Source organism: Vombatus ursinus, unplaced genomic scaffold, assembly GCF_900497805.2.
Source record: "Vombatus ursinus unplaced genomic scaffold, bare-nosed wombat genome assembly UNPS02009205.1, whole genome shotgun sequence".
Lineage (NCBI taxonomy): Eukaryota > Metazoa > Chordata > Mammalia > Diprotodontia > Vombatidae > Vombatus > Vombatus ursinus.
Genome location: NW_020948983.1, coordinates 61,302,466 through 61,318,268, shown reverse-complemented (window position 1 = coordinate 61,318,268; position 15,803 = coordinate 61,302,466). Strand labels below are relative to the sequence as shown.

The following is a 15,803-nucleotide window of genomic DNA, read 5'->3' as shown; positions in this document are numbered from 1 at the left end:
TACGGGTCTGCCGTGGCTGGACCTCTGGTCGAAATGGGTTCTATTTGCCTAGTTTGTAATGCCTGGTGTCTATAGCTTGTGCTTCCGTCATTCTGTTATATTGATGACAAGCGGGCAGGCGCCACAAAGAAGAAACAAATTACCTAATAAATCGAGGACCTACGATCTAAAGCGGACAGTGTTATTAGGCTGGGAAAGAGAGTGATGCTAACCGATAGGTATGGATTCTCGCTGAAATGGTACAGGCAGGGAATCATCTGTCTCTTTCTCCATGAATAATCACACAAAACTGATATGCATCTGAACAGAACATGAAACATTATTATTAACTAAATAGCAGAAGAAGGGAGCAGGGAGAAAAACACAGAGCCTACAATCATCAATAATTTGGGGCCTTGGCCAAATGAAGCAAAGGCTGGAATTCCTGATTCTCAGCCATGCAGATGCGAGTGGCTGCCTGCTTCTAGTCCTAAGTGGTGGCACTAATAACCCTTAGGGCAGCTGGGTGGTTCTGGGGATAAAGCCCTGGGCCTAGAGTCAGGAAGACTCATCTTCCTGAGTTCAAATCCAGCCTCAGACACCTACTAGCTCTGTGACCCTGGGCAAGTCACTTAACCCTGTTTGCCTCAGTTTCCTCATCTGTAAAATGAACTGAAGAAGGAAATGGTGAACCATTCCAGTATTCTTGCGAAGAAAACCCCAAATGGGGTCACAAAGAGTCAAACACAACTGAATAACAAACAACTCTCTCCCCTAAGGAATGACACAAGGGTTACTTAAGGTGTGGCACCCCACCCTCCCCCAGACAAATTCATCCTACCCTGGCCCCTCACAATGCCTGAAATTCCACCGTTGGTGATTCATTCCTGTGGTTTAGGGCTGTACTCTTCCCCAGCTGTTCTTTGCAAATGAAAATCCTCTGGGAAAAGATTAACACAGTCTGTTATACTGTCTCAGCCTTCTGGAGATAATCAATTCCATTCAGTTCACAATGTTATGGAAAAAGCACTAAATTTGTAGTCAAAGGATCTGAGTTCAAATCTTGCCTTTGACATTTTCTCCACGTACAATCTTGAGCAAGTCACTTTACCACCACTACCACCATCCTGCTGAACCTCAGTTTTCTCATATGTAAAATGAGATGACCTCTGATGACCCCACTCAATGACTTCCAAGGTCCCTTCCAGCTAGAAACCTATGCTATGACATGATCTTATGAACACTTATATGTTAAGTACCTACTGTGTGGAGAGCATTACAGGAAGCTCTGGGAAACAGTTTAAATGTAAGGCCTTTCCTGATTGCCCATAAGCTGCTTATGTCTTAAAAATAATAATTGATATTTATTATATATGTAATATTGACATAATAATATAATAATTACATGTATTAGCATATTATCATAATATATAATGTTGTTGTTCAATCATTCAGTCATATCCAACTCTTTGTGACCCCATGGACAGTATTGGCATGCTATGGTCTGTGGGTCCACTCTTCATCATGGACAGTATTGACGTGCTATGTGATCAGGAGTGGACCCCTGGACCATAGCACACCAACACTGTCCACAGGGTTTTCTTGGCAAAGATACAGGAGTGGTTTGCCATTTCCTTCTCTAGTGGATTAAGGCAAACAGAAGTTAAGTGACTTGCCCAAGGTCACACAGCAAGTGTCTGAGACCTGATTTGAACTCAGGTTGTCTTGTCTCCGTTATTATAATATAAAATAATACATATATAATAATATGTTTAGTCTAAGAGACAGAATTATGTAGTGCAAAAATAGCTAGAGTTAGCATTGGGAAGACCTGGATACAAGTTCTGCCTGTGATTCATACTCATCATGTAATCCTCAGCAAGAAATTTCAAATTCAACATGTTCAGAACCAAGTACATTCACCTCGCCAAACCCTCCACTCTTCTCAACTTTCCTGTTACTAGAGAAAACACTCCAGTCCATCTTCTCAGGATCCCAGGCTTACAACCACAGAGCCATCTTGGAATCCTCACTACACTCATCCCCACATAGCTGATCTACTGTCAAATCTTCTTATTTTTAATCTTGATAACATCCTTCAATACATCCCCTTCTCTCCACTCACACAGCCACCACCCCCATGCAGGTGCACATCACTCCTCACCTGACCCATTGCAAACAATCTCTCATTCTCTCTCTCTGCATATATATATATATATATATATATATATATATATATATATATATCCCCATGTGTGGGTGTCTCTCTGTCTCTCTCTCTGTGTCGCTGTCTCTGTGTCTCTGTCTCTCTCTTTTTTCTCTCTCTCTGTCTCTGTTTCTGTCTCTCTGTTTCTCTGTCTCTCTCATTCTCTCTCTCGATATGTGTGTGTGTGTGTGTATATCCCCTTGTGTGAGTGTCTCTCTGTCTCTCTGTCTCTTTCTCTGTCTCTCTCTGTCTGTCTCTGTGTGTCTCTGTGTCTCTGTGTCTTTCTCTGTCTTTCTCTGTCTCTCTCCCTCCCTCTCTATCTTTCTCTCTGTCTCTCTCTGTATATATATATATATTCCTATGTGTGGGTGTCTCTCTCTCTGTGTCTCTCTCTCCCCTTCTCTTTCTCTTTCTCTCTGTCTCTTTCTCTTTGTCTCTGTCTCTCTCTGTCTCTGTCTCTCTCTGTCTCTGTCTTTCTGTCTCTCTGTCTCTCTGTCTCTCTCTCTCTCTATATATATATATCCCCATGTGTGGGTGTCTTCTCTGTCTCTCTCTGTCTCTCTCTGTCTGTCTGTCTCTCTCTGTCTGTCTGTCTGTCTCTCTCTCTCTGTTTTGGCAAATACTTCACCCAAAGGCATCTCAAAGGGAGGACAGGATGTCACTTCCCCCAACATATTCAAACCTCCTGTCTCCCCCCACAAATCGCTACCTTGGCCACAAACAGTAGCCCTGGTTTGGGCTCCAGCTCCAGGCAGGCTTCCCCAGGGCCTCAGGCTCCCCCAGAGCCCAAGCCTCCTCTGTGACCCAACCTCCCCCAGAACCCAAAGACAAAAGAACAAAAACCAACACTCGGAAGGAAGTGTTTTTAGAGCCTCCTCAAGAGCAGGCCTCGGCAAAAGGCTTGCGATTTTATCAGTTTGTTCTTTCAAGTAACCTACCTCTGACCTTTCTGTGTTTCCTTTTCTGGAACAACAAGATAGGGCCTCTTTTGTGTTTTTATTTCTTTCTATAGCTCCATGGGCCTCCTTCAAGAAGTTAATGAGGATGTATTTGGTTTCATTATTTGAGCCGAGATTTGCCTGGCGTATAATTTGGTACTTCACCCATAACAAAATTGCCTTCAGTTAGGCATGAGTGACTTAGCAGCCCCCTGTTCTGTTATGAGATCATTCTGCTGTTCCCTAGTGTTTATTTTACAGCCAGTGACTTGATACTGTGTTGGGGCCTGATTAAGTAATCTAAGCAAGTCGATCAACAAACATTCTCAGTGACTATTCTGTAGTCAGCCCTGTATTCAAGAGGGCAACAGGGTAAGGGGTGCGGGTGGAATGTGAAGAGGAATAGATCCTGTCCCTGCCCTTGAGAAGCTTACAACTTAGTTGGAGAAACAAGATATGCACCTAAAGAAGAGGTAACAATACAAAGCAGTGAGTATCTGGTGCCAAAACAGGGGTCTGGATGGTAAGTGCTAAAGGTCAGAGAGTGGAGAGATCACTTGAGCTGGAATGGCTGAGGACTTGGTGGTGGCGGTAGTGATAGTGTTGGTCCTTTGGTCTTGAAGAGGACCATGACATCAGGGAGGTGATGCCATGACATGCAGGTGAATTGGATTTAAGTGAGGGAGAGCTAAGTCACCAGGCTCACTCTCTCCTCTGGAGCCATCTGGGTCCAGTCTCCTCTCCAGCCATTTGGTCAAGATATAGATCAGTACAGCTAGAGATGGCCCTCCCACCAAGGACTAAGGTAAACATGGACGAATGGGTCTGTTGATAAGAGGAAAGAAGGGAGAGGACATTTGCAGGAAAGAGAAATGGCCTGGGCAAAGGCTCATAGGTAGGACTACAGTTATTCCCTCCACATTGCAACTTTCATATATCATAGGTTGGCATAAGAAATTAAGTGGGAATTTCAGGGGAGTTTTGTGGAAGCCACAGACAGCGCACAAAGGCCAGCAGACAACATAGAAAAAGTTTAGAAACTCAGAAATGCATAAAATCTATGTATAGTTTTGTATAATATCGACCCAAATTTTACAGTAAGGTACTGTAAACACCCCATAAAAGAAAATGAAAAAATTCAGAATTCTCTGGCATGAAGGGAGGGCCAAAAAATATATGCAGATTTTCCAGATAGCAGGGGCTCCATGCCTTTAATACCCTCCCCTTACCCCCCAATGTGGAAGGAATAACTGTAATTACTCAAGGGAAAATTCTTGGGGGAAGTTTAAAATGATCAATTTTTGGCAACATTATCCACTCTTTTTGTCTTTGCCCTCTGGTCGCAGGAGACAGATTCCTATTCCTGACTAGAAGCATCCATGGGAGAGAAGATAGACAGAGAGAGCTGGCCTCAGACCCAGGAAGCCTTGGGTACAAGTTCCACCTGTCCCATCCTGTCTGTGTGATTGGGCAGTTCACTTCACCTCCCAGTGCTCCAGGCACCTCTAAGACTAGAAATTGCAGGGAAGGTGTTGCCTTGCTTTGCTGAGGGAGTTTTCTTACCTAGGAGTTATCTAAATCAATGAAATCACAGATCTGTCCCCATCTCCACTAAGGCTAATCCCTCTACCTTTGACCTACTTCCTATTTTCTTCCTATTTTCCCCAAGACCTCAGGTACTTTTAATCTCTCCCTCTCCTCTGACTCCTTCCCCAGCTCCCTATAAACTTGCTCAGCTGGATGCTTCCTTTCAATTCATTCAGTCTCATCTCTCTTTTTTTCCTTCATTGCTCAATTTCTTTGAAATCTGTCTATACCTGACACTTCTACTTTGTCACTACCCACTCTCTTCTTCCATTAGATTGTAAACACCTCGAGGGCAGGGGCTGTCTTTTGCCTCTTTTTATATTCCCAGTGTTTAATACAATGCCTACCAGTAGTAGACACTTAGTAAATATTTACTGAATTGAATTAAATCTTCTCAGATCCTTTGGCCTTCTACACTTCACTCCCAGTCTCATGAAACTGCTCATCTCAATGACTAACAAATCATCAGATCTGATGGCCTTTTGTTCAGTCTTTGTTGACCTCAACCTCTCCAACTTTTGTCACTGTTGATCATTCACTCCTGCTTGAAGAGCTTCCCTCCTAAAACTGGAACACTAATGCATTGTTGGTGGAGTTGTAAACTGATCTGGAGAGCAATTTGTAACTATGCCCAAAGGGCTATAAAACTGTAAATACCCTTTGATCCAGCTATACCACACTAGGTCTGTATCCCAAAGCAATCATAAAAAAGAGAAAAGGACCCACATGGACAAAAATATTTATAGCAGCTGTTTTTGTGGTGGCAAAGAATTAGAAATTGAGGGGATACTTATCAATTGGGGAATAGCTGAACAGGTTGTGGTATATGAGTATAAGAAATACTATTGTTCTATAAGAAATAATGAGCAGGAGAATTTCAGAAAAACCTGGAAAGACTTACATGAACTGATGCTGAGTGAACTGAGCAGAACCAGAATATTGTACACAATAACAGCAACATTGTGCGATGACCAACTTTGACAGACTTAGGTCTTCTCAGCAATACAATGATCTAAGACAATTCTAAAAGACTCATGATGGAAAATGCTATCCACATCCAGAAAAAGAACGATGGAGTCTGAATGCAGACCAAAGCATACTATTCTCTCTTTTTTATTGTTGTTATTTTTTTTCTCGTGGTTTTTCCCTTTCCTTCTGATTCTTCTTTCACAACATGACTAATGAGGAAATATGTTTATATGATAGTACATGTATAGCCTATATCAGATTGCATGCCATCTGGGGGAGGGAGCAGAGGAAGGTAGAAAAAAAAATTGGAACTCAAAGTCTTGTAAAGTTGTTGAATGTTGAAAACTAAAAATTTATTTATTTATTTATTTATTTATTTAAAAAAAAAAAAACCAAAACTCTTCCCTCCTCTGCTTCTGATGTTTACACCACTTGCTCCTGGCTTTTCCCCAACTTCTCTAACCACTACGTGGTTTCTTTTGTTGACTCCTCATTCTTTTACACTTTACCTTGGGAAGTAAGATAGGGCTTCTTCTGTACTTTTTATTTCTTTTACCCTCACACAACATGTCTCATTATCTTTCTTTCTAATCCTGCTCTTCCTTCTTAACTATTTTTGTCCATGGTAGTACCCTTCTTCCAATTTCTCATTTTTCTTGCTTTGGAGTATCTCTTCTTTGCCTTTCGTGGTCAATCAATCTAGATCATTCTATTCTAATCAATCAATAAAGATTTATTAAGCACCTGCTATGTGAGGGACACTATGCTAAGCACTGGGGATACAAAAAGAGACAAGACAGTTCCTGCCCTCAAGGAGCTTACAATCTAATGAGAGAGACAACATACAAACAAGTCTATTTCCTCAATATCTCTTGAATTCATCTTATCCTATTTCCACTGTTACCATGGATTATTTTAAAACTTCCTAAAAGAAGTTTCTTTTTTTTTACATTTCAATTTATTATTTATTTATTTTTAACATTCTTTTCTTTTTAAATTCTGAGTTCTAAATTTTCTCTCTCCTTCCCACTCCCTCCTCCAACCACTGAGAAAGTAAGCAATATGACATCAATTATACATGTGAAATCATGCAAAACATATTTCCATATTAACCAGATTGCAAAAAAAGAAAGAAAGAAAGAAAGAAAAAGAAAGAAAAAAATACTTCAATTTGCATTCAGAATTCATCAGTTCTCTCTCTGGAGGTAGATAGCATTTTTTCATCACGAGTTCTTCGAAATTGTCTTGAATCATTGTATTGAATAGAGTAACCAAGTCTTCTAAATGAACTTTCTACGTTAATTAAACCTCCCTCCTCCTGTCCCAATTCATCCTCCATACTACTTCGAAAATAATCTTTCTCACACCCGCAGAGATCTGGCCATTTCTTTGCTCAAAATCTTTAATGGTTCTCTATTATCTAATCAGGTAAAGTTCAAACTCCTCTTCTTGGAATATAAGGCCCTCTCTAATATACCAGTCATCTGATACTAGTCTACTTTTCCAACTTTATTTCATGTTTATTTCCATGGACTAATTCTAGCAAACAAGATTCCTCTTTACCTCATCTCTATACACTTATCCCTTTCACATCTCTGGGGTTAGGGGCATGGTGTCCCCCCTCACCCCTGCATCGGTGATCTGGAAAATCTGTGTAAAATTTTTGGCTCTTCCTTCGTACCAGAGAAGAAGTCTGAATTGTTTCTTTTTCTTTTATCGGGTGTTTACAGTACCTTATTGTAAAATTTGGGTTAAGTATTTGGTCATAGGCTCTGTGTCGTCTCTTGGCCTCCGAATGTCGTCTGAGGTTTCTGCAAAACTCTTAAAAAATTCCCATTTTATTTCTTATGCTAACCCACGATATATGGAAACCCATGATGGGAAAAGTTGTGATGTGAAAAGTTGTGATGTGGAAGGGATAATTGTACATACTTTGAGCTCTCTCACCTATAGAACTCTATTCATATTGTTCCTTATGTCTAGAATGTCCCTCCCCCTCCATATTCATTGCATTCTTAGCTCTCCTTTAAAGATCAACTCAAGTCCTATCTCCTTCATGAAGTTATCTCTGATCCTCTCAGTTGAAATTAATTTTTTCCTTCAGACCTGAAGAAACACTTGGTTTGTTAACTTAAGCATATAGCATGTAATATTACACACTAGTTATCTGCTAAGCCATGTGGAATAGTGGTTAGAGAGCTAGCCTTGAAGCCAACAAGGACTATGTGACCCTAGACAAGGTATTTAACCTCTTATTGTTCTAGGCAATTCAGAGAAGGTGTCAACTTGCATTGGTAGAGGGCACTTCCTCACCTGGGAGTTTACCAATGAAATCACAGGTCTAGACTCCATCCCCTATAACTATAGACTGTAGGCCCTTATAACTGTACTTGGTGCCTAACCATTACTAAGATCCTTCAAGGCAAAACCTATAGCTTAACTAACTAGGCCTCCAAGGTCAGTGCTATGGAAACTGTAGGTATTTAATATACATAACACCAGTTAGGTGGGTGGGAGTTACTTGTATTTACTGTTGTTATTAATCTCCCTCTTGAGTACCAACAACATTGAGAGGAAAAAAAAAATCGAAGTGCATAGATCCTTAACCTCTGTTGTGAAACAGAAAGCATTTCTGAGGAAAAGTTGCAATGATGAGGTGTGTCACTTTCTCTAGTCTGTGTGTTTGGAGGCACATTTGGCCCCCAAAATGGTTACCACGCCCTCTAGAAGAAGTTGTACTTGGGTGGCCATCAAGATTGGTGTGTCTATCGAAATTTTCCCCAGAAAGCTGAAAAGTCAGCTCTGGAGCAGGTTGCCCAGTGTACCACTGTGCCCTGGAGATGGAAAGGACAACCTGAGACCTCTAGGCCTTTCTAATCTCCTCTTCTAGGACAGTCAGAGGACACAGGTGATCTACTGGTACAAAGAATACTGGAGGGGAAAGGGGAAAGAGAACTGGGCTCAGTCATCGGTTCAAATCACGGCTTTGCTACCGACTCACTTTGTGACAAATCATGTACCCTAGATCACAAGATTGTCATGAGGAAAGTGCTTTGTAAACATCATGATGTCCCAGAAATTTGAGCTATTCTTCTAGTCCAGGCTCTATAACTGTGAACGTATCTCTTAACTCGTCTGAGCTCCATTTTTAAAATGGACATCGTAAAAACTTCCCTTGCCTTACATAAGAAGCTGTTGTGAAGACAAGCTAAGATAAAGCACCTGAAAATGTTTGGGAAAAGTTCTAAATATCACATACGTATGATGATTATTATTATAACAGGAACCAGGCAATGTTGCAAGTTAACAATGTTCTAAGTTGGTAGGGTACAGAGCCAATTCATAGCAAGACTTAGGCAGGGAAAATTGTTTCTAGTAATTGACTCCTTGGGGAAGCGAGGTGGTATGGTAGAGACTGGAGTCAGGAAAACTTGAATTCAAATTCTACCTCAGACACAGACTAGCTGGGTGAACTGGGGCAAGTCATTTAACTCCATTTGCCTCAATTTCTTCATCTTTAAAATGAGCTGGAGAAGGAAATGGCAAACCACTCCAGTATCTTTGCCAAGAAAACCCCAAATGGAGTCACAAAGAGTCAGATACAACTGAAAACTACTAAACAACAAAAATTGGCCCCTCACCCAGTGCCCTTATGTCGGCCCATAGGAACCCAGAGCCCCTCACTCTGTTTTCCTATTCAATTCCATTGTACCTGGAAGTTTCTAAGAACAAGACCTTTTTTGTCCATCAAAATTGATCCATTGTTTGTCCCATGTCTTCAGTATCCTATTATCTGCTACTAATGAAGACACCAATAACAATTAACAATTGATAAAGGGGTCACTGTGTCATACAGTCCTGGGCAACATAAGGGCATTTCAATAAAGGTCTTGGGAAGCAAAGGTTTACTCCAAAAAGTTATGATGGAATTCCAGACTCAGCAGGACCAATGTTTGAGGAGATTCTTTCGGGCAGTGTGACTTCTCCAGTGCCCCTCAAAGTAGGCAAACAAATGTCTGCTCTGCCAATGGGTAGAGAAGGCAATTAAAGAATTACTATAATTGCTGTCAGGAAGCTCTTAGTCTGATAAGATTAAGGCCTAACATAAGGAGAAAAAAATAGAGGAGTTGTCCCCACTTACCTGTGCCATGATATATCTAGAGAAAGGGACAAAGACTATTTTATATTTATTCCAAAGCAACACAACCTAGAAGTAAATTTTGCTTCTACCTCCCGGGGTATTGTGAGGCATAAATGAATTGATGCATGTAAAGTTCTTCAAAAACCTTAAGGAGACATATAAATCTAAACTATTATTATCATATGTAAGCTATTATTATTATTATTACAAAACCAACCCCCTCTGCTATCACTACAGAGAAATGCTGTGCCCATTGAGCTTTGAATCCCAAAATGGATTCTCTTCCTATGGGCCTTAAGTATAAGGCTTGGTGATGAAAACTTCTAAAAACCCTAAGAAAACATTAATCAGCTTTTTCTCCCTCTGTCCAAAAAAGAGGAACCAGCTTGAAGAACCTGGGTGATCCTTTACGTTGTGGCAAAAAAATGTTGGTTAACGATTTCCCTATCTCCAATATCTCTCCACTTTAATGCTTCCCTCATATCACCCCTGCCTCAAACATCATTTTCATTCTGTCTCCTCTATTGTTTAAAAACTTTCCCTGACTCCCTTTTGCACAAAGTCTAAACTCTTCATTCTGGCATTTGAAGCCTTCCAGAATCAGGCCCCAGTCTACCTTTTCAGCCTTATCTGCCAACACTCCCCAGCCCATATATTCTACTCTAGCCAGAATTGTTTCCTGACTACTCTCATATATGCGCCTTGTTCTTTCCTGCCCCCTTACCCTTACTGGAACTGTTCATCCTGCCTGAAATTTGTTCTCTTCTTTCTCCTTTCCTCTTCTTTCCTTCCCACCTCTTCAAGTTCTAACATTTCACATTTGTATATGTTTTTCACAAATGTGAAAATTTGTTTTGTTTGACTAGGAAGGAAGAAAACAAGGATTTATTAAGTGCCCTGCTATGTGACAGACACTATGCTATGTGCTTTACAAATATGACCTCATTTGATCCTCACAACAACCCTTTAAGATAGGTACTATTATTATCTACATTTTATAGAAGAGGAAACTGAGGCAGACAGAGGTTAAGTCACTTTCCTAGGGAAACTTTAGTGTCTACTTCAGGACCGAGCTCTATTCACTGCACAACCTAGCTGCCTTTTGTAGACTATACATGTTTGATAAAAGGGCTTACTTTTTTGTTTTTAAATTCCAATGGGGGATGGTAAGGAAGGTAAGGGGGAATAGGAATAGGACAGCAAAAAAAAAAAAAAAGAAAAAAAGAAAGAAAAGAAAAGGAAAGAAAAGGACATTAACCTATCTTTTTTTTTTAATGTAGAAAAGAGAACAGAAGTAAAACCAGAAAGAAGCACAGACATGCAGGACTGCTTTGAAAGCTATTGGATTAAACTTATTAAATACTTAAAAAAGAAAAGGAAGCTAAACCTATTAAAGAGCTGAAGTTTCTTGTACAATCCTCTTTCTGTTCTATTAGGTATATGGAAATGACTGTTTTATTTGGTATTGGTTAAGTTCAGAATAAAAATAATTTTTTAAAAAGTTCTATTGGTCTTGAAAGATGCAGTCTAAATCTTACTTCCACCATGAAGCCTTCTTTCCAGTCCACATTAATCTGCCTTTTTTGTTTTGTTTTGTTTTAACCAGCTTCCTGGTTTCTTCTTTGCCTATAACCAACAAAAGACAAGCAGTATCTTAAAATCTAACTGGGAGACTGTTCCATAGGCTGCTTCTGGGCCCCCACCTCAATTGACTCCTCTTACTAGTCCATCATCTTCACATGGAATGATATGTAACTGATAAATTATGAAAAAAAAGGAACCTGATGGTTTTATGAAATGTGAGATGGCCTCAAGGCAACCCGAGAGACTCAGTCTAATTCTAGCAGAGACTTGCACTCTGTCTGGCCTGCTTTGTGCAAGTTATATTGATATAATAAGACTCCGGAGAATTTGCTTGACTTCTAATATTATTCACCAGGTGAGCTAAATGAAATATAAATGTAATGAGTGTATGGTCTGTGGTAGGTAGAATAAAAATGGGAGAAAAAATTTTTTTTAATCCAGCTAATAGATCATTTCACATTTTAGTTCCCTCCTATTGACACTAGTCTGAAGCTTCAAGTCAGCTTTCTTCCTTTTTCAAGAAGGACAGGGTATGGAGTAGGTGAGGTCCAGGGGATGGCACTATAAACTTCAGTTTGCCTAGGTCAGAGGCAAACTGAAGCTTTCTAGCACAATATGCTTTGTATATAGATGATGCTTGAAAAACATTTATTACATTAAGCAGTTGGGGCCCTGTCATCATAAGATCATGGGCAGCTAGGTGGCACAATAGAGTGCCAGGCGTGGAGTCAGGAAGACACACCTTAATGAGTTCAAATCTGGCCTTAGACACTTACTAGCTGTGTGACCCTGGGCAAGTCATTTAATCCTGTTTGCCTCAGTTTCCTCATCTGTAAAATGAACTGCAGAAGAAAATGGCAAACCACTCCAGTATCTCTGCCCAAAAAACCCCAAATGGAGCCATAAAGAATTGGACATGACTGAAACAACTCAGAACAACAAAAACAAAATCATAGGACCATGGTATTTAGAACTGGAAAAGAAGGCCCAGATTCGAGCCCTGATTTTTCTACTAATTAGCTGTATGGTCTTGGACAAGTCACTTCACTTCATTTTCCTTACCTGTTCAATATTGGAAAGGAGTAAAATTTTCCCTATCTATTCCCTAGGGTTGCCTGACGTGGAAAACTATTGATCCTCCAGGACTGATAGCATTTCTTCCAGAGGACGTGGTAACCTGGCGTTGTGAGGGTGAAAGGAGATCTCACAGAAAAGCAAAGCCTTTGTACAAATGCAAGGGTAAAAACTGTTTCTGTGTTTGTATCCTCAGCATTCAGAATAGTTCAGTGCACATAATGGATTCTTGTTAAATGTTTGCTGAATTACTATTACATTGGACCTACACTTTAATCCACCTCCTAAAGAGAAGTGATGGACTTCGGATACAAAATGAGACATGCATTTTTGGACACCACCAAGGAGGGAATTTCAGGAGAAAGAAATGGCAAAGCACTGCTGTATCTTTGCCAAGAAACTCCAAATGGGTTCCCAAAGAGTCAGGCTTGACAAAACAACTGAACAACAACAAGGAGGAAATTTACTTTGCTTGACTAGACATATTTGTTGTAAGGGTTTTTCTTTTTTCTTCCTCCCTCCCTCCCTCCTTTACTTCTTCCCTCCCTCCCTTCCTTTCTTCCTTCTTTCTTTACTGCTTCCCTCTCTGTTGCTGTCTTCTTTTTTTCTCTTTCTCTTTCTTTTCCTTCTTTCCCTTTTAATTGTGGGAAAGAATAAATACCTGTTAATGAATGAAGAATTTTTTAATGTTTGTTGAATTTAATTGAATTATTCATTAGGGGCCAGTTCAACGTCTAAACTCAGTCATTCAGTCAAATGAGGCCATCTCCACTCTATATCCTTCAATTGGGGAGAGCAAGATAGTTTATCTCATTTTATGAGGCTGTCAAGGCCCATAGGGTTACAGGGTTACAGTTTACCACAACCATAGCAGGACATTAACTTTGTCATCAGTTTCATCACCTGTACTTACCCAAGACAAGATTATGATAATTCTAATTACCCTCAAGGGTGAACTTTCATCTGAAAAATGTTCAGGTGTTAATTAGCCAAGCTTTCCAGTTCCCTCCAAAGAAGAAGACAAGGTCCCTCATCCCTTTCCACCCATATGCTTTTCTGTAGGAGAAGAAACTGGGCAGTCAGATGATTTACTAAAGGTCCTGGGTGCCACCCAGTCATTTATCTAGTAACTGAACCCCAGGCCTCAACACCAGCTTCTGTCTGTGTCTGCTAAGACAACCTGGGACCAACGTTGTGCTGGTAAATATTTAACAACTGGATGGGAGAGGGGAAGGCGGAGGGAGGATGAAATGTATGCTAGCCACACTTTTAAGTCTAATCTGTACTATTAATTTTTTTATCACTTTCTTAAATCTAGACAATTAAAACAATAAATCAAGCCCTGATTTGTAGCAGTTTAACAATGAAAATCAGAAATAGGGTTTAGCATACCACCACCTAGCCCCTACTGTATCATGGGTCTGCGATCTATAGTAGATGAGACAACAGGGCATTGGCAGGGAACAAGAGACATGTAGGCTAGGTGAGATTTTAGGCCTGGCTCTGCCCTTAACCAGACCTATGACCAGGACAAGTCATTTCACTTCTCCAGAACTCATCTTCTCTACCTCTACAATGTATATGCTCCAACTTGTCTGTATTTACTAAAATATGGTGCCCAGAATTAGATAAAGTTTTGAAAAGTATGCAGGTGTCTTTCTGTGTTTAGAGAGATTGCAATAGGAAAGAGAGTGATGCCATTTAAAAGAGTATTTTTTTTTTTTGCCTACCACCTCACACCATTGACTTACACAGACTTTTTGGTCCATTAAAACCCCCAGATTTTTTTTGCACAAAAATTGTCCTCAATCTCATACTTGTGAGGCTAATATATTTTTTGCATGTTAAGTATAGAATGAAACATTTGACTATTTTAAGTTTTATCTCATTCAATTCAGCCTATCATTCTTGCCCAACGAGATTATTTTTTGAATTCAGATCCTGTTATCCAACATATGTGATATCCTCCTCAGCTTCCTGTCACCTGAAATTTGATAGGTATGACTTCAACGTCTTCATCCGAGTCGTGTTGAAAAACGTGTTGAACAGCACAGGGTCGAGGATGGATCCCTGAGATGCTCCACAAAAGACCTTCTTCCACAGCGACATTAATGACTACTGACCACTCTTTGATCTGGCTGTCCAGTCAATAGTTCCAATTCCACTTAACTATGCCTCAATCTAGCCAAAAATCTACCTCTCCCTTTCATATTACCTTCAAGTCCTTTGCACACTTAAATCATTTGCATGTTTTCTCCTCCGTTAGAATGCAATCTTCTTAAAGGTAAAGACTGTCAGTTTTATTTTGCTATTGTTGTTTTTACCTTTCTTAAGACTACCTTAAGACTTAGCATAGTACCTGACACATTGTAGGCACTTCATAAAGGACATCTAGGTGTCACAGTGGATAGAGTTCAAAGCTTAGATTCAGGAAGACCTGAGTTCAAATCTAGCCTCAGACACTTACTAGCTGTGTGTCCCTGGGCAAGTCACCTAACCTTGTCTACCTCAGTTTCCTCATCTGTAAAATGAGCTAGAATAGGAAATGGCAAACCACTGCAGTATCTTTGCCAAGAAAGCCCCAAATTGTGTCATAAAGAATCGGACATGGGTCATAAAGAGTCAGACAAGACTCCGTAAGAACAACAGGCACTTAATAAAGGCTTGTTGACTATCTCCAACTTATCCACAAGAATAGCAAGAGGGAATCTATCACACATTTTGCCATTACTGTTTATAATAGAGATTCACAATTTCATACACAATCTTTCTGTTCTCCTGTCTATAGAAGTGCTCACTTTATTTGGTGTTCAGAATAATTTTTTAATGCTTTTTTCTTCCATAGCAATCTCTTATCTTCCAGTTTCATTACTGTGTCAAAATAAGAAATTAGGTTGATCTGACATGTACTGTTCTTGCTAAACTATGCTAACATTGACTGATCAATGATTGCCTTTCTAAACAATCTCATAATAAAGTGTTCTAGAGTTTTGTCAGAAATAGATGTCAAGGTAATTGGTCTAGAATTTGTGGACCCCATCCTCTTGCCTTTCCAGAAGAGTAGGGTATGGATACTTCTCTAGCCCGTGGTACTTCTCTTGTTCCCCAAGATCTTTTAAACATCACTAACAGAACTTTAGCAATCATGTCTGCCAGTTGATTGTGGTTTTTCCCCCCAACATTCTAGTGGACCCCATAGTCCAGTGTCCCCAAAGGCTCTGGGGTCCCTCAAACCAGGTTGATTCCAAAAGTTAATCTAACAGGGGGATTTTTTCTTCTTTTTTTGATTAGTTGTATCTACCTGAAGTTCTGCTCCAGGAAAATT

At 40.1% G+C, this 15,803-nt stretch overlaps 1 long non-coding RNA gene across 2 annotated transcripts in view; it reads left to right on the top strand.

Moving 5' to 3' along the window:
• The window catches only part of LOC114035641, a 46,074-nt gene extending 33,235 nt beyond the window's left edge, over positions 1-12,839 (top strand). For both annotated transcript variants that reach the window (XR_003568239.1, XR_003568240.1), the window contains exons 3-4: positions 11,427-11,759; positions 12,514-12,839. This is a non-coding gene — a long non-coding RNA (uncharacterized LOC114035641). The remainder of the gene's footprint in view (positions 1-11,426; positions 11,760-12,513) is intronic.
• The last annotated feature ends 2,964 nt before the right edge of the window (positions 12,840-15,803 follow it).